Source organism: Rhincodon typus, chromosome 6, assembly GCF_021869965.1.
Source record: "Rhincodon typus isolate 14 chromosome 6, sRhiTyp1.1, whole genome shotgun sequence".
In the NCBI taxonomy this organism is placed as follows: Eukaryota; Metazoa; Chordata; class Chondrichthyes; order Orectolobiformes; family Rhincodontidae; genus Rhincodon; species Rhincodon typus.
Window position 1 is genome coordinate 46,710,824 of NC_063337.1, and position 24,568 is coordinate 46,735,391.

The following is a 24,568-nucleotide window of genomic DNA, read 5'->3' on the forward strand; positions in this document are numbered from 1 at the left end:
ATGGTCCCACATGAGAAATTAGCACACAAAATTAAAATGGATGGGATTCAGGGTAGTGTATTGAAGTAGATAGGAAAGCTAGTTGGCAGACAGGAAACAGAAAGTATATTTAAGTATACATTTACATAACAATATGATTCCTAACTGTTTTCAAATAAAGCAATATAACAGGGTGTGTACAGGGAATTAACTTTATGTCAAAAGGAAGGACTAGATTTTACCAAAGCCATTCTGCAACACTGATCTTTATTTAATTCTTCCACTGATTTGATTTGCATCTATGAGGAAGGACTTTCTACTACCTGCTGTGAATAGTATAGCAATTCAAGAGAATGGTGGGATCACACTTCACCCACCCAGTGAAAGCCTGTTTACGGTTCTCTCCTGTGACTGTCCATCATGAGCTACAAGATTAAATCTATGTCAACAAAAGGCAAGTCCTGATTTGAACAGATACATAAAACTGGCCAGTGCACCAGGCTTGAAGAGAAAGAAAATATTTTGCTCAGTTTTGCGGTCAGATTAATATGAAAAATTTATCTAGACAGTGGATTTATTTTTCTTCATGAAGTAGCAATTTTAGTCACTTATTCTGTCTGAGCGTTTAGTTACTCATGATCAAGCCAATTATGAAAACCCAATCTGATTTAGGATTCACTGCTGTTAAGACTGGAAAACCAGTTTACAAATGAAGACTACAATTGAAGCAATAAGTTTTAGGATAATAATATCTGTAATGTAACCTTCAACATAGTTAGTAAATAAGGTTATATTTATACCAATTTATATTGAATGTTAAATGCTTAGGTCATTTATGTAATGATACTGTGAATATTTAATAAAGGGTAACAAATGAAGAAACATTAAAAAATTCAGTAGAAACCAAATGTTTAATTTTAATGAAACTAAGCAATGAAATTGTGATTGATTGACAATAAAAGAACAATCAGTGATTTGCAATGCTGTTTGTTTTTCATTGCTACTGGGTCTTTAGTTTTTGGTCTTTGGAAAACACAAGTTTATTTCTAAATTAAATGCTAGCAACAACCCAATGAACATATAAACTGCACAGTTTTGTAAGCTGCCAAGTTAAGCTAAGAGCTTTATCAAATCATATTTAGACGAAGAGATTTCTCCTTTAAAGTTAAGTTGCTCCTGTGTTTGATTGTTTTCAAGGTCTCCGGTATCCATAGGGAAAACTTTCTTGTTACTAAGCCTCTCATAATTCTTGGCCTCCCACACTGGGGGAAGGGATGTCCTCATCAAATACCTAAAGGACAAATAGAGAGAGGCCCATGTAAGGTTAAGCACTAAAGCTGCACTGCAGCACCAAGCCAATAATGTGACAGGTCTAACATTGCAGCCAGCATCTGATTACAGCATCACATCTAAATACAGCAAAGCAACTCCCTCATTAATCTGATAATTTTTAGATTCAATGTAAGCAGTAATTTGAATAGCTGTGGTGACATGTAAACCCAAAAATCCTGAGTTTCTGTTTAGGTTGAGTTTCAAAATTCATGAAGTCAGCTGTTCTCAGGTGTGAACTGCAGTGAACTAGGTCACTGAGTATGGATAATGAAGTGTTTGAATTAAGCAATGTCAATGGTAAATCCCCCAAGAAATTCAAGATTTCATATATTTATTCATTATATATGAATTTAGTTATATATGATTTCATTATATAAACATGAATTAGGAGCAGGAGTAGGCCATACAGCCGTCAAGCTTTACTGCAAGCTTTCTTAAGATTATGGCAGCATGGATTAAGGGATTAACTTTATCTTGATAGCCAGTGTCTGACTAGATAATCAAGATACTCCCATTCCTATGCCTTAAAGATATTATCTGAACCTGCTGTTTGGGGTAGAGAGTTCCACCACATCTTGATGTTCTGAGAGAAAAATAATAACCTCCATTTTGAATGGTAGAACATTTGTTTTTAAATTGTGCGCCCTATTTCTAGTCTTTCCCACAAAAGGAAATATCCTTTCAACATCCACCCTGTCAAATTCCCTCAGCATCTTATACATTTCAATGAATCACAGTGATTGGAACCAGGTTGGCCTCATTGACTATGAGGTCGTTGATTGGGGTTGTTAACCTGCGCCAATCAGGAAAGCCCTGCCTGACCAATAAAACCAGGATATGAGAAACTCCACTGTTCAAGCGACTGACTCTGAGCTGGTTGGCCACAGCTAGTGTACTGTGCACTAGTAACAGGATCCAGGATACTGGTGACAGGATACTGGCCTCGGTGCAGTTATTTCAGTGGCATTGAGAGAAAACAGGACGTGCCTGAAGAACATTCACTTGCTACAGTCATCTTGGAGTTGGGATAAGCATTTCTGGCATCATGCCTTTATTTGGGGAGCTTGACTCATTTGATCCTGCTGTTGAAGACTGGGCCCACTATGTGGAAAGAATGCGATATTTTTTCTGGGCAAATCACATTGGAGAAGATGAAAAGCAATGAGTAATTCTCCTGACTGCTTGTGGACCAGCAGCATTCTCAGTTCTAAGGGGCTTAACTTTCCCAGAAGTATCAGACACTAACTCCTTCTAAGAGTTGAAGCAGTTAATTAAGGAATAATATGAACCGAAACCTCCTCTAATTCTGCTTTGGTTTTATTCGGCTGTTGGAGAATGGAGAGAATCCATTTCAGGATTTTTGATGAGGTTGAGACGACTGGCAGAGGCATGTGATTTTGGGTTAACACTGAATGAGCTGCTCAGATACTGTTTGGTATGTGGGATTAATGATATAACCATGCAGAAGCGCCCTCTAGCTGAAGCCCAACTGGACTTCAAACAGGCACGACAGCTGGCCTTGTCATTAGAAAATGCAGCAAGTGGATCATGGGAGCTACAGGGCATTCCAATGTCCGACTGAGCTTGGGGAACACCACTTGAGTGTAGGTAAACACAGAGCCTCAGCAGGGCATATCCTGAGCAGAGGGACCCTAGGCCAGCCCACAGCAGAACCCCACAACAAAGCCAAGCCTCAGCCAAGTGGCTAAAATGTTTTTCAGGATCTGGGCTGGCAAGCCATTGTAGTTGCTGCCAGTATGCACACTCGAGGTGGCAAAGGCCTGACTTGAGGAAGGAAACTTGTAGGCCAGTACCCAGGAGAGTTTAGTGACATCCAAATTGGAACCGATCAAAATTAATGTTTGATTAAATGGTCAGCTAGTTCCTAAGGAGGTTGTTACCGGTGCAGTTGTATCTGTGGCAGAACCGATCTTCAACAAGCTTCGCTCGGGAGTCCAACCTTTAAATTTGCGCAAGACCTCAACCAGAGTGAGAACATACACTGGGGAACCGTTGCAGATTAAGGGTACAACTTTGGTTCCAGTTGCCTATGAGAAGCAGTTGGTGCAGTTACCACTGATGGTAGCAAAAGGCTCAGGCCCAAGTCTATTGAGCGGAATTAGTTGAGGAAGATTTGCTTGGATTGGCTCAACATTATTCGATTACAAAATAGCTGGCTCGGTGAAGTCTTAGTGAAATACCAGGAGATTTTCAGGAAGGGCTCGGACTATGAAAGGGGCCAAAGCCACTTTACATGTTGACCAGGAAGCAATTCTGAGATTTTTGCAAGGCCCCCGTGTGCCATTTGCCTTGCGGGCAAAAGTACAGGCAGAAATCAGGAGGCTGCAGAGTGAAGGAATCACCAAACCAGTGCAGATTGCAGAATGGACAGCACCAGTTGTACCGCTTGTGAAGCCTGATAGCTCAATTTGCCTTTGGGGGGATTTTAAGCAAATGGTAATCCGCTTCTCGCAGCTGGATAAATATGCAATCCCTTGCGTAGGGGACTTGTAAGCAAATTTGGCGAGGGGTGCTGTCCTTTATGAAGCTGGACATGAGCCACGCCTACTTGCAATTGCAACTGAATGAGGAGTCCAGAAGTGCACTACAACTAATACCCATAAGGATTTATACCAATATACTAGACTGTCGTTTGGGGTATCATCAGCCTGTGCCCTGTTCCAACGCACCATAGAGAACATCTTACAAGGGCTACCCCAGGTTACCATTTATCTGGATGATGTACTAATAACAGGGAAGACCAATAAAGAGCACTTGGAGGACATGGAAATAATGCTTAACCATTTCTCTCAGGTGCGAATACGTCTTAGACAGGAAAAATGTGTGTTCCAGGTGCCCCAAGTGACCTACTTGGGTTACAGAGTCAACAAAACCGGGTTACACCCGTTGGAAGAGAAAGGGAGGGCAATCAAAGGATCCCCAGCTCCCAGGTCTGTACTGGAGCTTAGGCCTTTCCTTGAGTTAGTGAATTATTACAGAAAATTCATACGTAACCTGGCCTCCATCGTGGCACCCTTACACCTGCTATTGAAAAAGCACCAGCCTTGGAAATGGTCACAAAGCCAAGAAGTAGCCTTTAAGGATGTGAAAAAGCAGCTATCGTCATCTGAGGTGTTGGCCCACTACAATCCAAAGCAAGAAATAGTGCTGACGTGCGATTACTCGCCGTACAGTATTGGAGTAGTGTTGCCTCGCAGATGGCCCAATGGAGAGGAACATCCAATAGCGTATACTTCCTGGACTTTGGCTGATGCCGAACGCAAATATGCCCAGATAGAGAACGAAGGTTTGGAGGTCATCTTTGGTGTGAGGAAGTTCCATCAGTACCTTTACAGACAGGAATTTGTCATAGTAACAGATCACAAACCTGTGCTAGGGCTACTGAAGGAAGACAAGGAGGTGCCGCTCATAGCTTCTGGTAGAATTCAGCATTGGGCCCTTATTCTCAGTGCCTACAAGTTAGAACACCGTCCAGGGAGCCAAATGGCTAATGCAGGTGCCTTGAGCTGCCTCCCACTGAAGATACTCCACCAATGGTGTCTCCCTTGCAAGCGTCCATTTTGGTTTTGAACTTCCTGGACACTATTCCAGTCACCGCTGACAATAGCCAACTGTGGACACAAAAAGATCCTGTCCTAGTGAAACTAAAACACCTGGTGGTAATGGGTGAAACAGAAGGGCCATCGCGACCTGGATGCAAACCTCCCTGGATCCGGTGAGACCAGGTCACCATAGAGGACGGCATATTACTGTGGGGAGCCAGGGTGATTGTCCTGAGTAAAGGTCACCGCCAGGAACTCCACCAGGGTCATCCAGGGGTCTCTAGGATAAAGATGCTAGCAAGAAGCTATGTCTGGTGACTAGGATTGTATGCTGACATAGCTGCATTGGTGAGGCAGTGCCCAGAGTGCCAACAAGGACAAAAATTGCATTCAGCAGCAGCCCCACATTCGTGGGAATGGTTGGGAAAATCCTTGACTCGGTTTCATGTTGACTATGTCGTTTTTTTCAGGGGGGCAATGTTCCTGGTCATTGTGGACATCCACTCAAAGTGGTTGGATGTGCATAAAGTTCATTCAGCAAACTCAGGGATGACGATTGAGAAGCTGTGAGCATCGTTCGCGATACACGGACTCCCGGAAGTACTGGTCAAAGTCAATGGGGCGTCATTTAGCAGCAGGGAATTCAAATATTTTCTAAAGTCCAATGGTGGTCGATACATAAGGACAGCTCCATACCATCTATCGTCCAATGATCTGGCCGAAAGACCAGTCCAAACATTGAAGGCAGGCTTAAAGAAGCAGCGTCAATTGAGACCAAACTGTCCCAGTTCCTGTACGATTATAGGACCATCCCACACACAACAACAGCAATAGCTCCAGCAGAGCTGCTGATGGGGAGAAGACTCTGCACCAGGTTAAACCTGATATTCCAGAGACCTGGGGGTGGGATGGTGAAACGGCAGCAGGAACATCAATGCCGGCCACATGCTGCCTCTAGCAAGAGAGACAATTTAATTCAGGGGATGATGTTCAGTGCCACTATGGAAATGGCCCCGTATGGGTACAAGGTGGGAGGTTGGCACAAGGTCAGGTCTTGTGAGTTACAAAGCTCGGGTAGGTGATACAGCCCTGAACAAACACAAGGATCACGTGAAAGCTGCTACCTTACAAATGGGCCTGGGGGAAAACATTCCTGGCCCCTCAGATCAGCCTGAAGGCCTGTCAGAAACCATAGGTTCTCTGTCTCTGTCTAGTCTTGAGCAAACCTCAGAGTCCAAAATGGATGCAGCTTCAATACCGTTACTGCTGGAAGAAAAAGAAGAAACTCTCCCGGGACACTCCAAACGCAAGAGGTGGGCTATGGTCCAGTCCATGCTGCCCATGTCAGAGTCTGAATCAGAGGAACTAGACTTGGGGTTAAAAATGTCACAGGAAAAGCTACAAGCCAAAGACCAGGCTTACATCCAGGACTTTGGTGGAGGAGGGCTTTAGTGATTGGAACCAGTTTGTTGATTGACCCAGGTTAACAACACCAATCAGGAAAGCCCTGGCTGACCAATATAACCAGGAGATTAGAATCTCCGCAGTTCAGGGGACTGAGTCCGAGCTGGCTGGCCACAGCCAGTGTACTGTGCACAAGTAAATAAAGGGTGACTTGGTGATGGGATATTGGCCTTGGTGCAGTTATTTCAACTCATTCTTTTGAAATCCAATGGATACAAGCCCAACCTTTCCTAATAAAATAAACACCCTCATCTCAGGAATCAGTCAAAATATTCCTAAAGCAATCAGGTCCTTTCTAAATCAGGAAACCAAAACAATATAATATACACTAGACGTGGTCTTATCATTGTCCTGTACAATGTACCAAAACATCCCTACTTTTATGTTCCATTGCCCTTTTAGTAGACAACAACATTCTATTTGAATTCCTAAACATTTGAATTATTCAATCTTCATTTTTGATGAAGAAACTGTTTCTAGCAGGAGAGCCAGTAATGAGGGAAGCCTCATTGCCTCTCCTTTCATTCAGGCTTCAAGATGAAGTCTCTTTCCTGATTGTATATTTGATTACTCTGTAGCAAACACATTTGCTTTCTGTACATGTATATCAACTTTTTTATGATTCATGTTTCAGGATACATCTCTCTCTCCAGACCTATCATTTACGTAACATGCTGCTTTTTAATTCTTGTTGCCAAAGTGGACAAGGTTCACATTTTCCCACATTATACTCCATCTACCCAATCTTTGCCCGTTCGCTTAATCTATCTATAATCATCAGAAAAGTGACAATTCAGTATCAACCTCCATACATTTCTAAAACAATGCTGCATTTGTACATTAACTACCCATGAAGCACAAAGTTATGACTGGTGCTAAATAGCATAGCTATTTTTTTAAAGATAAGATTTATGATCTTACAAAATCTTACAATATCACTTAGCCTCTCTGGCCAAGAAAGAGAACAGTTGAAATTATTGATTTTTCATTCCTACAAATAGCAAATTATTGTTGGAATTTTAAAAATGTAATTATGTTCTCACTTTATCTTTTGATCTCTTTTAACCCTCTCTCGTATCCTAAACTTTCTTTCACTCTTTGTATTTCTCTTTTTATACATGATTTGACTGAAATGCCCCAATTTCCTTGGTCCTCATTTTGTTTTTGTCTTCAATCATTATATCTAATTTGTTAAAGATATACACCCCAAACTAAGGATCCTGCTTGGTGAAGACATACATACTACACACCTCACCACAGCACAATCCAACCTATAATAATTTGCTTCGTGCAACAATGTTTTGTTTTCATCAAATAACATTACCACTGCTAGATGCAAGGAAAGTATAATGTACACATTTGCAACAATACTTTTGATACAAGCTGAACAATTAAGTGAAAATCCATGCATCATAATTTACAGTGTTTGTCATGTATACAATCAGGTGAAAGTTAACACCAATGGGAGGATTTGCAGTTACATCCAAAACGGAATTGATGCTTCAATACTCAGCTATCAGACAATAAATGACTACAAGTTGAGATACTGCTCACATGATATACAATAGTAACTGTGAAACCAGTTGATGCTTATTAGTGGAATACGCCCACAAATATTTCATAAATTCCTGCTAGAATATATTGTGTTAAGTTTAATTAACAGGAATCCCAACTGCATTCCCAAATTCTTGTGGCCAAGAACATTATATGAAAGATGTTGACACTCACAAAGAGTAAAATATATTGAGTACAGAACCAAACAATATGAAGTTCCTATTTTAATCGGTGTCAGAATATTAAACTTTGTGACTCATGCAACACTTCATTGGTACATGGACTAATGTGGTTATTTAGGTTATGCAGTGTCCTCAACATACTCTTCCTTTGTGAATATCACAAATAAAATTCAGATAAACACATTCAGTTATGAGTATATTAAAGATTTGAAGTAAATACACCTTAATAAACAGCAACTCTCTATACAGTCACTACTGACACAATTTATCACTTAGATTATACAATCTATACTATATAAATGCAAGTATTTCTTGCTCTTAGTGATCACTGGTCATTGGGCACTCTCAGATAGCTTGCCAGGAATCAGTATTCAAAATGTTTTAACCACAAAGGGCATTAGCTTGGAGGTACTATGAGCAATTGTCAATTTTCAACAAAAGGGCTATTAGGAGTGTTACAATTTCCTCAGAATTCCTGAATCAAATAAGAAACAAAATAAACCAAAGTTAAATTCTTGATCATTATCCTATGAGCCATGCTGCAAAATTTCTGAGGCCAGTGACTGAGTCCAAGAATGAGGATAATGTGTAATGCTCTTGATGGTTGACTAAACTACAAATAGATATCTCATTGGCAAGACTCACACTTTGATCTGTACTGTTGTTTTAGCATACATATAATTAACAACTGAGTCCAGAAATTATTGTGATATTGATAGACCTTCAGTGAGATCACACCTGCAGCATTGTTTATAATTATAATCTCTGTACCAAAAGAAGGATATATTGGAAAAGGTAAGCTCTGAAATTGTTAATGTTGGAGACTGCATTAACGACTACCTATTCGGATAATGATATACAGCTTAGACAGGGATAAGTCAGATTTATCCAGATCATCTTAGGATCACATGGGGTAAAGGCCTATATACATAGTTCTCCTCAAAGCCTTAGAAACAAAGTTTATAGATGAACTTAATTGTTATGTTTGCAATAAATGGCATCTTGTTAACACTTTCTTGTTCAGATTTACTAATGGCTGCTACTCTAATATAAAAAGTACATTTATCAATCTGTTCAGAGTTGCTATCACACATCTTTGGAGCAGGTGAAACTTGAACCTGTACCTCCCAGTCCAGCGGCAGGGACACTACCTCAGCACTACAAGAGGGCTCTTCTACTGCTATAAACCAAAGAAGTCTTTAGACCCAGTCAAGGAAAGAGGAATGGTAGCATTATCCTGCTACGCATAAGTACTACCTAGCGATCAGCTGTGGGCATCATTACTTAATGCCACATGTATAATGATAAAAAACATCCAGAAGAACAAATTTCCAGATGATCATGTGGGTTTACAGCTTTAAAGACTATACATTGTATTTTGTTTCTCTGTAGTTTAAATCTGTTCCCATTGTCCAATATGGGTTGAGTTTGTTGGAATGGATTTGAAACCATGACTATCTAACTCAGAGATATTTCACTAATCAACCTGTTCAGAGATGTTATCATACATCTCTGGAGCAAGTGGGACTTGAACCCAGGCCTCCTGGCTCAGAGGTAGGGATACTACCATTATGCCACTAGACTTCAATTTAACAACTTTACAAACTACTCACACAAATAGTCGAACAAACAAGCAGTTAGCAGGAACTTGTGGAACGATTGTCAAGGTAAAAAGGGTCACTCCAGGTTAAAGCATTTATTTCAGGCCTGGTAAGGAAGCACATAAGAAGCAATGTGGACTTGATACAGCTTAAAGGCTAATCCTACCCGACTGTTACAGATTTCCTCAGGAAGCAAGATCTGCAAGAAGATGTATTGTTTGTTGGATGATTGAAGGTGAGAGATGGTCCATTTTATCGGAAAAAAGTGAGAAACCACAATTTTTTTTCCTGCAGAATATGGGAAACTTCAATTTTTGACCACAAAAACATGGAAAATCCCCAGTAATCAGAACACTTAGATAGCCTTGCTATTTAATAGAATTAGAAGCTTTAAAAGAAGGAGAAGAATACAGTGTTGCTATGGTGCTTAGCTCAAAAGCTTTAGGAAAAAGAAAATAGAAGGCATTGCTTTTTACAGAAGTAAAAGTCTTCAAGAAAAATAGATTACCAGCTGCATTGAGAATTCACTTCAACTTTTATATAAGCAGAATAAGAATCCTGTTAGGAAGACATGGCAGCAGAAATTATATCATTTTCAACATTTAATAACAGAGCCAAGCCTGAACAAATGCATGATTGGACAGCTTGGAGAAAACAGTTAAGGTGCAGAATATATTCAAATGTATAGACTAAATTACAAGTTTAACAATTACATACATTAACCAGGAAGAATCAGAAACAAATCTTGAGAGGTGAAACACAACCTCAGAGGAAAGCAACATAATCTATCCAGATTGCAAACATCTAAAGACACATGTAAAAAGCCAAAACAATGCACAGGCCAAACAGCTAGTACAAAGAGTTTTTGTCAGCACTGTGGAACAGAAAAATGCCCCATAAATCTAAGTAAATTAATTTATTATCAAAGAATGCAACATCTGTAAAACAATAGGTCACTCCCAGAGGAAGTACAACAGTAGAATATAGTTTCAAAGCAATAAAGTTTCAAGTAATGGCTCATATAAAGAAGTTAATGTGCCAAAATCACCAGCATTAAAGAAGATACCCATTGCATTCCTTGGGGAAATTGCTGCATCAATGGACTCAAGATTGACAGAAAACTTTTTTTATTAATGGAAATCTCATTACTTTTAAGCTTGATCCAGGTCAACTGTTGCTGTTATATCAGATCAAATATCATGTCTAAAGAAACAGAAGTTACAGTCTAACTGGCGCAACTCTCAAAATTAATGGTATACTGAAAATAATCCTCCAACACAAAGGATGTCAGATAGTATAGAACACATTCATAATTCGTAACACGAAACCCCACTTTGACAAGAATACATGTTTGATCCTCATCCTTCTTCAAATTGAACAATGGAGGAATATAGTTTTCTATGAGAAGGCCTACACTAAACTGTTTGCAGGATTAGGGAAAACCAATATCAAATCTTGTTAAAAAAAATGAAGCTAAACTGTTTTGTCTCTACACAGTCATCAAGATTCCACATTCCTCAATGAATCAGGTACAGAAACAATTTCAGGCCATGACCAAAATTGGTGTCATTTCCCTGATGACCAAAGCAACTGAATAGTGTCAGGGCATGCTTATCTAGACACAATGGGTTCATTAGAATTGGCATTTATCTAATACAGCTCAACAAGGTGAAATTTAGCCTCTGTCTACAGTTGATAAGTTTAGCCAAATTGTCCAAATGTAGTTTTCTCCAAACTCAAAACCCACTGCAGGTTTGGGCAGGTGCTAGTACCTTTATCACTCCATTTGGGAGCATTTGCTTGAACAGACTGGGATTTCCTCAACCCCAGAGATTGTACTGACAGAAAACAGAGTGAATTACATCTGATCTTTTGCAAGGTTCAGAAGGTGTCATATAGTACATATTTAAACATGGCAAAACATTCGAGGAGCATAATCGGAAGATCCATGCAGTTTTAAACTGGCTGAAGAACGCACCTTCAACAATAGGTGTGAATTTTCCAAGGAACCTATTCGTTTGTTGAGACATGTTGTTGACAAGGATGAAATAATGCCAAACTCACAGAAAACCAAGTCTGATAAGTTTTCCAGACTGTAATTAGGTCATGACTTGCAAACATTTTGACGCTTGACAAATCAGCTGCTATTACTTTTTGCCTCACTTGGGTAACTATGACTGATCCCTTGCAGCAACTCCTCAGGAAGACACAAGAATGATGCTAGAACCTGCTTTCCAAGAGACCAAAAGATGTCCATTTTTGCCCTAGCCCACGACACTGCATCTTTTAGAATTATCATAGCTGTGGATGCTTCAGCTACAGGCTTAGAAGCAGGATCTTCCAGTAGCTACCCACTGTGTGTTGGAAACTAATGTATTATGCCTCCAGAGCATTGTCAGACATAGAACATACTTATTGCAAAAGAGGCTCCCTCGGTTACATGAGGGTAACAGTGATTTTCAGATTATGTCCTTATCCTACAAATTCTCATACAGACAGATGGACAAGGAACAATTAGTTTCCCTGTTAGATGAGAAAGTGTTGGCAAGGATGCCTCCCTGGTTGCAAAAATTCTGACTCCACCTTATGATTGATGTCTACAAGATAAGATAAATACAAATGGTAGTGCATGCAGCTTCAGAGTTGACAGCACTACAATAAATGATTAGGAATTTGTTTGTGAAATTTGAGTGAGTATGCAATTCAATATGACAACAAGGGAAAGACCAAGAGTGTGTTGCCATTCATTGGTTCTTGCTAATGTTAATCTTGCTTTGTACACCTCCTCTGCACTGTAACCTGTATGCCTCACTCTGTCTAAGCACCCTACGATCTGCACATCCTTGTTTGCTATGATCTGCCTGCACTGCTTGCAAAACAAAGCTTTTCCTTGTACTTAGGTACATGTGACAACAATAAATTAAATCAAATCAAATCAGTTTGGTTAGACTATAGGTCCAGTGAGTTGGCCATGAAGACTTATTTTGATCATTGACAGCATTTCACAATTACAGATCATGGTATTTGATGAAAGGCTGCTTGTTCCAGCTTCACTGTAGCAAGAACCAGGGTTCGGCCATCTGTTTTGTGGCCAGAAATCTCAAAGAGGTTGCTGACCTAACAGCTGATTGTGAAACATGTGCCATTCACAGGTCTGAACAGCAAGAATCCCAGTACCTTTTCTAAAAAAAACTCATTCATAGGATGACAACATTGCTGGTTAGGTCAGCATTTGTTGCCCATCCCTAATTGCCCAGAGGGCAGTTAAAGATCAACCACATTGCTGTGGATTTGGAGTCACATGTAGGCCAGACCAGGTGAGGATGGTGATTTCCTTCAATAAAGGATATTAATGAACCAGAAGAGTTTTTCGGGCAATCAACAATGGTTTCATGGTCATCAGTGGACTCTTAATTCCAGATATTTATTGAATTCACAATCCACCATCTGCTACGGTTGGATTCAGATTCAGGTCCCCAGAACATTACCTGGGTCTCTGGAGTAGCAGTCTAGTGATAATACTACTTAGCCATTGCCCCCCCTGGACTAAACCTTGTGAATGAGTGGGAATAGATGTATTTATGTTTGATGGACACTCTTACCCTATTGCTGTTGATATTTCTCAGTTGATATAGGTGAGAAAGTTAAATACTACCAACACAGGTGTAGTTGGCAAGGTCTTGCATGAAATATTCGTTCTACTTTGGATCCCTGATATGGTCATATCATACAATGGACCACAGTTTGTTAACAAGTCTTTCAGCCAGTTTTCAGTCGATTCTGATTGTGAACATGTAATAAGCTCACTGAGGTCCCTGAAGTTGAATGGATAAGCTAAGCATGAAGTACAGGTGCTTAAATGTTTTGTAATTATTCACTGAAGCAATGTGGGCTTCACCGGCTGGGCCAGCATTTATTGTCCAGCCCAACAGCCCTTGAGAAAGGGTGGTGATCTATCTTCTTGAACTGCTGCAGTTATTTTGAAGAATGACACTCTATTTTCTACAGCCTTTTTAAATTACTGGTCTACCCCGCTGCAACGAGACTTGCTAAGGTGGAGGTGGAGTGTGGGGGTGGTGGCGGGGGTGCTGTCTGAAGTTTTAGTTCCCTCTCCTGGAAGAGAGTTGAGTTCATGGGATAATAAAAATGCCAGTCAGAAGGAACAGTCTTATTGGAGCAGCAGACTATTCTTTACAATAGATGTCATATGACTGATGTGCCAAGGGTAACAGGTAAAGGACATCAACAGAAATGGAATGGTTATTCAAAACTCAGCAGACCAATATCAATTGTATGTTGTTCATACAACTGAGGCAGTTATACGGAGAAACTGGAGACATCTTGTCTCATTGTGGAATAATTGTCCCTAAATTATATATTGGGATGAACCCAACAAGGAGTATCATGATGATGGGAGCCTGAGGGCCATGCAAGTTCAAGAACAGAATCAGGGTTTACAATCCTTCAGCCAAAAACCTATCAATCTTCTAAATATGAGAGAACATTCTGGAAGAATTGACTGCCTATAATTGTGAAGTCAAAGACTCGGAGGGAGATAGGGTAGTCATAAATATAAAACCATATATGAATGTATAAATGCTAACTGTGGGAGGTAGTGCTTATAAAGAAATTGCTGGTGTTGGAGGCTATATTAAGTTCCAGCCAATATGATAATGTCATATAGGCCTGGGTGAGGTTAAGACAGAGCATCTTAGAATCTCATAGGGCAAAGACCAATATCCATAGGTCTCCTCCAAGTCTTAGTAATAATATTTAGCTTACTGATGTAATTTACACCTAATTGATATCATGCAATAAATGACATCTTATTAAGTTGAGCTCCTTCTCGTTAAGACTCACTCTTGATTTTTGCTCTCCCACAACAAACCAATTAGGTCTTTAGATCCAGTTAAAGGAAAGAGGAATGATGGGAGGATCTTTCTACCCACAAATATGACACAGTATACATGCCTGAAAGATGGTATAGCAAAGGTTCATGGTATTAATACTGCAGATGAGAGATTTGCCCAAGGACGAGAAACTGAGTAGAATGAATCTGTAATCTTTGGATTTTAGAAGACCATGAGGTGTTCCTATTAAAATACAGTATATAAAATACTGAGGGGTCTGAAAGAGTAGCTTCTGAGACACAGTTTCCATTGGTTTGAGAGTCTAGAATTGGAGTGCATCACTTAAATATAAGGTGTCATTTTTTTGTGCCTCATAGATGATCAACAGTATTTGCGGAAGTGGGATCCATTGGTGCTTGGAGATTAATTCCCAACCTCTGACTTGCTCTTGTAGACACAGTATTAAATGTTTGTCAAGTTAAGTTTCTGGTCAGTGGCAACCCCCAGGACTTTGATGGTGGTAGATACAGTTATGGCATTGCTATTGAACACCAAGGGATGGTGATTAAATTCTGTTTTGTTAGAAATAGTCATGGCATGGTATATATATGATGAGAATGTTAAATGGCACTTATTACTGCAGGTCTGAATGCTGGCCAGATCTCACTACATGGAAGCATGGACTGTTTCAGTGTCTGAAGAGTTGTGTGTCACACTGACTGTAAAGACAATAAACAATGGAGAAACTCCTACAACGATGCCCTGAGAATGTAATGATTAACCTCCAATAGTCACAATCATCTTACTTTGTGCTAAGCATGACATCAGCAATTTGAGAAATTTCCACTTGATATCCATTGACTTTAATTTTGCTATTATTTTGGCCTTGAGATCAAGTCATTGTCATCTCACCCCTTTTGGTGATCAATAGAACAGATCTAATTTCTGCAGTCCTGCCACATCTAGTTGTGAACAGTGGTGGGCAATTGAACAACTCACTGAAGGAGGAAGCTCCACAAATCTCCACATCCTTGATGATGGAAGAGCCCAAAACATCAGAGGAAAAGTTAAGGCTGAAGCATTCGCAGCAATTTTCAGACAGAGGTGTCAAGTGGATGATCAAACATGGCGTCCTCCAGTGATCCCTGGCATTACAGATGCCAGTCTTTACCCAATTTGATTCACTTCACGTTATGTCAAGAAACAGTTAGAAGCATTGGATACTGGAAAGGCTATGGGTCCTGACAACATTCCAGCAACGTTACCGGAAATTTGTGCTCCAGAACTTGCCACTACCCTAGCCAAGCTGTTCCAGTACAGTTACAACACTGGCATCTATCAGACAATGTGGAAAATTGCCCAGAAATGTTCTGTACACCAAAAGCAGGACAAATCCAACCCAACCAATTATCATCCCATCAGTCTCCTCTCGATCATCAGGAAAGTGATGGAAGGTGCTATCATGCAGATGATTGTGACAGTGCTATCATGCAGCTCACACTCAGCAATAACCTGTTCAGTGGTGCCCAGTTTGGGTTCTGCCAGGGCCACTCAGCTCTTGACCTCATTACAGCCTTGGTTCAAACAGGGACAAAACAGCTGAATTCCAGAGATGAGGCGTGAGTGACACCCCTTGACATCAAGGCTTCTTTTGACCAAGAGTGGCATCAAGGATCCCTAGCAAAACTGGAATCAATGAGTACTGGGGGAAAACTCTCCCATGGTTGGAGTCATACCTGATAGAAAGATGGTTGCGGTTGTTGGAGGTCAATCATCTCAGCTCCAGGGCTTCTCTGCAAGAGTTCCTCAGGGTAGTTTCCTAGGCCCAACCATCTTCAGCTGCTTCATCAATGACCTTCCCTCCATCATAAGGTGAGAAGTGGGGATATTCACTAATGGTTGCAGAATGTTCAGCACTATTTGTGATTCCTCAGATACTGATGTAGTCATGTTCAAACGCAAGAAGATCTGGACAATATCCAGGCTTGGGCTGACAAGTGGCAAGTGACATTTGAGCCACACAAATGCCAGGCAGTGACCATCTCCAATAAGAGATAATCTATCCATTATCCCTTGATATTCAACGGTGTTACCATCACTGAAACCCCAACTGTCAACATCCTGGGGGTTACTATTGAGCAGAAACTCAACTGGACTCGACACATAAACACAGTGGCTACATGAGCAGATCAGAGGCTAGGAACACTGCAGCAAACAACTCACCTCTTGACTCCCCAAAGTGTGTCGGCCATCTACAAGGCACTAGTGAGGAGTGCAATGGAACACTCACCACATGTCTGGATTAATGCAACTCCAACAACATTCAAGAAGCTTGACACCACCCAGGACAAAGCTGCCTGCATCCACATCGACAAGCATCCACTCCCTCCGCCACCAATGCTCAGTGTCAGTGGGTCAAAATCCTGAAATTCCTTTCTTGAGAGCATTGTTAGCCAAACTGCTATACATGGAAGGCAGCAGTTCAAGAAGGCAGCTCACCACCATGTTCTCAAGGGCAAATAGGGACAGGTAATAAATACAGACCAGGCTGTGATGTGCACATCCCACGAATGAATGAGAAAGAAAATTCTGCCAGGATGTATTTGCTTGTGGCCCAATCTAGAACTGCAGGGTCTGGTTTGAAAATAAGAATATTCCCATTTAAGGCAGAGATAAGGAGTAACTCCTTCTCCTAAAGGCATGTTAACCTTTGGAATTCTCTTTTGCAAAGATCAGTTGTTGCCGAGTCATGGGATAAAGCCAGTGTACAAATATAAGTTGTTGTTGTGGCAGGTAAACTGGTGAGGGTGATGTCAGAAAGATTTTATCTTTTTGTTAGTTCTGTCACATCTGCTGCTAGCCCATTCTGGCAGGCCTAGCCAATAGTGAAACTACCAAGCCACCCTTAGTCATTGATCTGTACAATATCCAGACTTTGGCTGACAAGTAACATTTGTGCTACGGAAATGCCAGGCATTACCTTTCCAATAAGAGACAATCTAACCACTAACAATCAGAGCTGGGTTGATGCTGGCTGTTCTGTCTGCATTCTGTTTATTGTTGTTAACTCCAGCTTGTCAACCAATTCCAAAAGCTTCACCTTGCTCACTTTCTTCCACCATACAGGCAGCTTGTAGTGACTGAAAGATCATTTATTACGTAAGGCACACCCTATTTAAACCAACCAAATGCAACGCCCGAAAAGAGAACACCACACTGCCTTTGATTCCAATAATCCTAAACCTAACCTGGAATTACAGATTTTGATCCTGACCAGAGCCTCCAATTTGGTACAGACCAGATCCTTTAAAATATTTTAAGAAGCTAGCCTAGACTCTAACTTGTTCTTGTTTTAAAGGTAAGTGTAAGGTGTTGCATTCTAGATGCAATTTGATTGGTCAAATTACTCAACTTCAAGCGAAACATGCTTTATTTTTACACTACAGTTAAAATACAAACAAAATAAACATAAAAGCATAGGCTTAATGATAAGTCTATTGAAATGCTTAACAAAATAATATATATATTAACTACTACTGTTTTACTGTTCCAATATAGTAACATCCCATAAACACACTCTTAGCAAAAGCAAATTCAGTAAAATAGTGGTGTAGAGCTGGATGAACACAGCAGGCCGAGCAGCATCAGAGGAGAAGGAAAGCTGATGTTTCGGGCCCGTCAGCTTTCCTGCTCCTCTGATGCTGCTTGGCCTGCTGTGCTCATCCAGCTCTACACCTTGTTATCTCAGATTCTCCAGCATCTGCAGTTCCTACTATTTCAGTAAATTAGATTGTCTCACATGCAATTCTAGCAGCAGGAAGAGAACCGCAGCTTTTAGTTGTAACAGAGAGAGGAATAAGAGCTTTCACATCTAACTTCAAGATTCCAGCAACTGCTGAAAGCTGAAACTAAAAATCCTGGTTGAGTGGAAGGTTGACAACACCCATTCAGGCTGCTTCTATTGTTCCAATTTAAAAAAACCTTTAGGCCTCACAAGCTGTTTACTTTATTGGCTTTGAGCAGACTGCTTTTCTCCTCTGTCTCAAACTTTCTTCGTAAAACAAAAACTAGGACTAAAATACACCTCTTAAAGTCATTCTTTCATTATATGACAATGTAACCATTGTCAATTGTTGTAAAAACCCACCTCATTCACTAATGTTGTTTAGGAAATGAAATCTGCCACCCTTACCTGGTCTGGTTACAAGTGACTCCAGATCCACAGTAATGTGGTTGACTGTTAACTGCCTTCTGAAATCAGTTCAAGAGGCAGTCAGTGATAGGCAATAAATGATAGCTCAGCCAGGAATGCACACATCCCATGAATGAATAAAAAACATGATTTAGTAATTAAACTTAAACCTAGCAATCTACTGAGGAAGGGTTGAAGTGATTCTTGTGAAGTATTAACATGGATATCTTAGATACTAGTCTAGTACATCACAAGCAACACAGTGATGATTAGATAACGTGCAGCTAGAAATGTATTTGTGGGTTTAAGACTGTAACGTTTTAGATCTATTAAACTGAATGACCAAAGGTTCTTCTTTTCCAGCTTCTGTGATGGTTTCTTACTAACTTCTCTGCTGAATCTTAATAATATTTTATTACAGTCGTCTTACTGTGAGACAATTGTTAAATCTGATCATAGCCACGACTGTGTTACTTAACTGATTAGAGATTAAGACAATCGGCATGAAGGTCACCAGTGGGGCTTCATAAGAATGCTTCATAATCTGGAATCATTCTGTATTTATGAATCTAAATCTCAGGTATTGAGTTTCTTTTGTGAAATGCTCAGTTGCTTACGTGACAATAAAGTTCTAGAAATAAGAAAAATTTTAATTGAGTTTGACCATGATTTATTCCCATTTCAGTTTGTCCTTGACATGACCAGATAAGTAGTTACATTTTCTACTTGTGCAGATTTTCCATTGCTGGCCACATGTTGTTAAATTTCTGATACCTTAAAAGGTAGGATGTTATGCATAGCATTGGTGGTTCTTATCTCTAGTGGACAGCAGTTGCTTGAAATATACTGTATTTATAGACTGGCAAAAGAATTGCTATCTGTTCAATTGCTGGTGTCATCTAGCAAATACGAAGCTTTGACAGGCAAAAAAAAAGCAATAGGTCTCTCCATTTGTCTTATTCTATCATTCAATTGCTTGGAAGTGAACATAGCTGCAGCCAACTTTGAGGTAAGGACTGGTGGCTTTCCAACTTTTCTACTTTCTTTCTCTATTATAATTATTTTTTTCCAGGCATTGCTTTATCTTCAATTGCTCTTTTAAATAGAGCAAACTGCTACTTATGCTCCCTGAAGTGATTCAATTAACAGGTTAATTAAGTAAAAGCATTAAATACTTACAGGGTAGTTTTGAAATTTGGTAATGCAAATAGATCTGTAACTGATTGCTCCTCACAAATTGTCCAGCACTGGAGCATCTATGAAAATGAATCTGGAAAAGATTTCCTATAACTTTTTCATCTTGTATAACACTTTTCATTGTAGGTGAGGTGATGGCCCATAGAAATTAACAATCAGTGTGTCATATATAACACTCAGCCTTCAGTGACCATTGTGCAATATGTTAAGTCTGAGTATTTACATCAGGAACCACAAATTAATTTAAAGAAGCTCATGAAATATTTTCAATGTTTCAGTAATTTAGTCCCAAGTATCATTGATCTTGAAGTTATGGTGTTGCGCTCCTATCATTAAATACCTCATCTCTAGTAACTTTGTAATATTTTCTATAATTTAGCTCCCCTTCAGTTTTATCCTATTTCTCTGGTGCTGAGATTTGTTTCTATAGCTAAAAGTAGCCATTTGTAACATGCTAGTCTAGTTATTGCCAGCAGCTAGCTCAATCACAAGCTGTCATAACCCAGGTGAATAAGAGCAAGAACAAAGACACCTATAACTGCATTCATAACTGAAACCAGTTACTCATCCCAGTCCATTAGGTGAATCTGCATGATCCATTATCATGATTAATTATATACTCACATACTGCCTCTTCAAGGGAACCACTTTCACTTGTTTTGCAAAATTATTACTGTGACACAGTAATCAGATTAATTTGTTGTTCATTTCATTGCTGTGTGTGTGATGTTTCTATTAATGACTGTTGGCAACATGATAATAGAAATTGAAAATACCTGAAATATTCACCATGTCTGGCAACATCCATGACGGAAAACTAAGTTACCAGTTCACTTTCTTTCAATACAGTACATAACATATACTTACCATTATAGGTTATACTTATAGCACAAATTTCCACTTCATGTCAAATGATCTCTGGGCTTTTACAAGGTCTCCATTCCCTTTATGTGCTGGAGCACGAAGGATTAGACAATGGGATTTTCTGTTGAACCCAGTGGGATATACTCCTGCACCCTAGAATTAACAACATGATAAATATATAGGTATATTGAGGTTGGTTGGTTCGCCAAGCTAGTTCGCTGTTCCGTAAGTATATCATATTTTTTCAACCGATAAAATGATTAACCCTACTCCTGCATTATTACTTATTGTTTCCATATCACAATGTATGAACTGTAAGCTTCTCAAGTTAATAAGACACATATTTCTCTATAGCTCTAACAGTTCAATATTTAATTCAGTTACTTCTTTCTACAATTTAAAAACACCTCTTAATCTACTTTCGTTTAGAACCTACACATCTCTTTTTACATTCATTTTTTTAAAGGTCAAATATTTTTAATGAGCATTTACATCTTTTTTACTTATTTTTTTTGCAACTAATTTATTTTTGAATCTATTTGTTTAAGCAGGATGCATTGCTTAAGAGGTATCACTGAAAGAACTGACTTAACCTTTAACTGCAAGCAGGTGCTCTTGAATGTTTCCTTGGTTATATAGATCTTGTGAATCTTAAGTGTCATGACATGAAAACAAATGCTGATAGTACATGCTATACAGTTAATTCAATTTATTTTGAAGAAAATAATGATGAAATTCTTATACTTACTTATATAGTGCCTTACTATGTTATTTAATTGTCTCAAAGCATTCTACATAAATACATTTCAGTGTTATAACAGTTGAAAGGTAAATAAACAGAACAACTATTTTGATTCACCATGTAACATAAACATCAGTGAGTAAACATGATCAGTGAATTTGCATTTTTGGTGGTGTTGGTTGAAGATTGATGGACGTCCTCATCTTCTTTGAATGCAATTTAACAATTTTAACAATTTACCTGAACAAACAGGTGATGATTGAACTAACATCACTCCGACACTGCAGCATTCTCCTCAGCACAGCATTTTGCAATCTACATGCTTGTGATTATAACACACAGACTTTTGACTCAAGATTGATTTCACCCAAGAGATAATGTTGAACTTAAAATGCAAAATGAATACTTTAAAATGTAATTAAAAAGGAGATATCAAATTTTGACATTGTGCCTTTAGTTTATTATTTTGACTTCTTACTTTCTTAAATTCTCTGTTCTCGTCTTCCAACTTTCCATTTCGAATGTAGGGGCAAAATTTAAAATAAAGGATTTTTTGATAGCTTTAAATAATTTCATAAGGTTTTGAGAGGACACGAAGCCAATATGCATCAGATCACAGACATGCGAGGAAATTATACACACTGACCTAGAAGTAGTAACATTGCTAGAAAATAAAACGTTTAGAAAAATATTGAGGGTAAAATGAGGGAAGGACATAAAGTAAACAATTATGATAAAATACTTTTCTGTAGGTATATAAGCCATTCAACCATTATACAAATGTATAGGATTAACTGAGATAAGATCCCCTTGGTCATTTCTATAATAATATCAATTATCATTTTGTCATGACATATACGTTTAGACCACCAGGAGGCAGTGGGTATACCCAGTACTCAGCATTGGCACCTGCTGTTATTGGCACGCTGTCCTTTTAGTTGTGAAGCAAAGAAGTCCTTTGGGGAAATGGAAAGTTCAAACCAGAATTAGATCGTACTCTGTATTAGTACATACCAGTACATTTCACAGCATTCATCTCATTACAAAGAAGCCATTGATATCAGCATGGAATTCTACAGCTCCCAGGGAATTACCTCATTTCACTAAGGGATGCATGGGGTGCAATTCGCCCTTTTGTTTTAATGAAAGGTTTAATGAAGTCATTATCAAATGACTTTTTGTTTTTCCAGGATATTTCCTTTTGTAACAAAGAGATTTAACTATGAAAAGCACTAATTAGAGCATGAATTGGAAAGGTGACAACCTTGGCTCAGCTTAAAAACTTCTCCATATTAAATTGTTATTCTCTGATGCCACAATTAATTTGGAGCTACAGAGTTCCAGCAGCATATAACACTTCTGATGCCAAATGACAACATACAAATTAGAAGCAGGAATGAACCATTCTGCCCCTCAAGCCTGTTCAACCAATAAATAAATAACACAGAACTGTCAGAAATACTAAATTAGTATTTTGGCTCAGTTTCCATGGTGGAGGACACTGGTACCCTTCCCAATAGTACCAGATAATTCAGAAGTCTTAGAAAGGGAGAAACTTAAACAATCATTATCACTAGGGAAAAAGTACCGAACAAACTACTGGGATTGAAGGCAGACAAGTCTCCAGGGTTTGATGGCCTACTTCCTAGGGTCTTAAAAGAATGGCAGCAGAGATAGTGGATCATTGATTATAATATTCAAAAATTCTCTGGATGCAGAAAGGTTCCAACAGATTGGTAAAATGCTAATTCTGTAAAAGGGAGTGAGGCAGAAGGAGACTGTGGCAGAAATGGCAGACTATGGCAGATGGCAGAATTCCTTCCATAAAGGCACCAAATAGATTTTTTGAAGAAGGCAGCTCACCACCATCTTCTCAAGGACAACTAGGAATGGGCAATAAATGCTGGCCCAGCCAGCAATGACTACGTCCCATGAACGAAAAAAAAAACAAGACCCAATGCATTGAGAGAAGAGGTGAAGGGTATATTAATTAAACATTAATCAGTTGCAAATTGTTTTATAAATATTGGGAGATAGTGTTAGTGGGGGGAATGTGTTTAACAGAAGCTCTGACTAAAAGTGTGGACATGGACTCTTATTTAAATACAGATTTTATAATGCATAACATCCACCTCAGGCATTCTTATTGTCAGCAGTTTGAGATTTTTGAAAATTATTGATAATAGAAATTTAGCCTTAATTTGTGAAGTTACATCCATGTGGATCTTCACATAAAGCGCCCATGGTTTATATAGCTAGATCAGATTAATTGGCCAAGAAGTTAGTCAAGGCAGTATATTTTGTCTTATGTGCTTAAAGCATTCATCAATCCCTGTAAACTAGATGATGTGTGAGTACCCATGCAATAATTATATAGGATAATCAAAGGGAGTCAGCATAGATTTGTGAAAGGTATATCATGTCTGACTAATTTAGTTGAACTTTTGGAGGAGGTTGCTGAATGGGTTGATTAAGTGTTAAAGCTTTAGCCGTGTAATCAATAATAATTAAGCTAGTACAGAAAAATTTAATGACAAATGAGATGATAGAACCTACACTATCAGGTGCCTTGAGTGAAGGACAGAAAATGCCTCTGAAAGACTGTGGGAGAACAAAGGTATTGTGAGGCTCATGGACACTGAAGTGTGGGAATTGTAATTTGCGTGTTGTAATCTGTATAAAGCTTGAAAGTGTTCTTTAACTTAAGAGAATAAGTTTTACACGTAGGGTGTAAAAGCTTCCTCTCCATACCTATTTATGAAATAAACAACGCTATCCTGTTTTCCTGAAGTGCTCTTATTTTTCAAGTTGAGCCCATAATAATCTGCCATAATTGCAGGATGTCATAGAGTCACAGAGTTACAGAAGTCTAAGTCTACAACACAGAAAAAGACCCTTTGGGTCATCAAGTGGTCAAAAACAACCACCTAACTATTCTTTCAGAGATAGTAGGAACTGCAGATGCTGGAGAATCTGAGATAACAAGGTGTAGAGCTGGATGAACACAGCAGGCCAAGCAGCATCAGAGGAGCAGGAAGGCTGACATTT

The 24,568-nt window shown here is 39.2% G+C and overlaps 1 long non-coding RNA gene across 1 annotated transcript in view; it reads right to left on the minus strand.

Moving 5' to 3' along the window:
- Positions 1–717: 717 nt before the first annotated feature.
- The window catches only part of LOC125483333, a 58,278-nt gene continuing 34,427 nt past the window's right edge, over positions 718–24,568 (minus strand). The window contains exons 2-3 of the long non-coding RNA XR_007262295.1: positions 20,782–20,931; positions 718–1,270 (exon numbers count right to left, since the gene is read on the minus strand). This is a non-coding gene — a long non-coding RNA (uncharacterized LOC125483333). The remainder of the gene's footprint in view (positions 1,271–20,781; positions 20,932–24,568) is intronic.